This window comes from Oryzias melastigma, linkage group LG13, assembly GCF_002922805.2.
Source record: "Oryzias melastigma strain HK-1 linkage group LG13, ASM292280v2, whole genome shotgun sequence".
Taxonomy (NCBI): domain Eukaryota; kingdom Metazoa; phylum Chordata; class Actinopteri; order Beloniformes; family Adrianichthyidae; genus Oryzias; species Oryzias melastigma.
The window spans coordinates 31262110-31262983 of NC_050524.1; the positions used below are offsets into that span (position 1 = coordinate 31262110).

At 38.1% G+C, this 874-nt stretch overlaps 1 long non-coding RNA gene across 1 annotated transcript in view; it reads right to left on the reverse strand.

Annotated features, from left to right (window-relative positions):
* The window catches only part of LOC118599507, a 2930-nt gene continuing 2056 nt past the window's right edge, over nucleotides 1-874 (reverse strand). The window contains exon 2 of the long non-coding RNA XR_004948889.1: nucleotides 1-487. This is a non-coding gene — a long non-coding RNA (uncharacterized LOC118599507). The remainder of the gene's footprint in view (nucleotides 488-874) is intronic.

Below are 874 nucleotides of genomic sequence, written 5' to 3' on the forward strand. Positions count from 1 at the left end.
TTTTCAGAATTGTGGTTTCCATTAGGAGAATGTATCAAAATTGCAATTTGCGAAATTTCAGAGTTAATGGAAACGCGACTAGTGATGAGCTTCTAGACCTGATCAGAGAGGACATGAGGCAGAAGAACAGAGGGCATGAGAGAGGAGGGAGACTTTTGACCAACTTTATATTCTCCTGGAAAGAAATGCCAACAAATAACCACATTTGATTTCTGAGAATAAATGAAGTTTATATTTGATGTATTAAAATGTTTGTTTTTGAATATAAATAAAGGTTTAAATCCAACACAGTAATCGTCATTCATTGTAACACTATTTACAAAGATGGTTGACATGGATGAGATGCTTCAACTGAGACGCGGGGATGGAACTTTCTGGGTGGTGATTGGAACATCTTGCAGGATGGTCTGCAGAGTTTCAGGATGCATCTTCACTGTAGACTGCATCGTCCATCTTCAGGGTTTACAGGGTTGGCTGTGGACGGATGCTGCATGACCAAAAATGATCCATAAATATAAGATAATGCATGCACTGTCCTAAAACATTTTTAACAAAAACTCAATTAGTTAAATTATTGAATAATTGAATAATTAAAAATCGCTTGATTCATTAATTACCTGTTAAAAGTAATGAAGGTCAGGTGGTACCTCCCCCAGGGCAGAATTCTCAGTAGGTAGTTGGTCCTGCCAGAGAGCACCACTGGTGACCTTCAAACCAGCTTCCTCCTCATCATCACCTCCACATCATCCTCTGGGGCTTCACTGTCGTCATTGTGGAGGATGGCCGAAGCTGTGACAACCTGTAATATATAAATTAAATATATAAATTAATAGAAATATATTCCAAGGAATATAAAATGCTGCTAAGTGTTCAC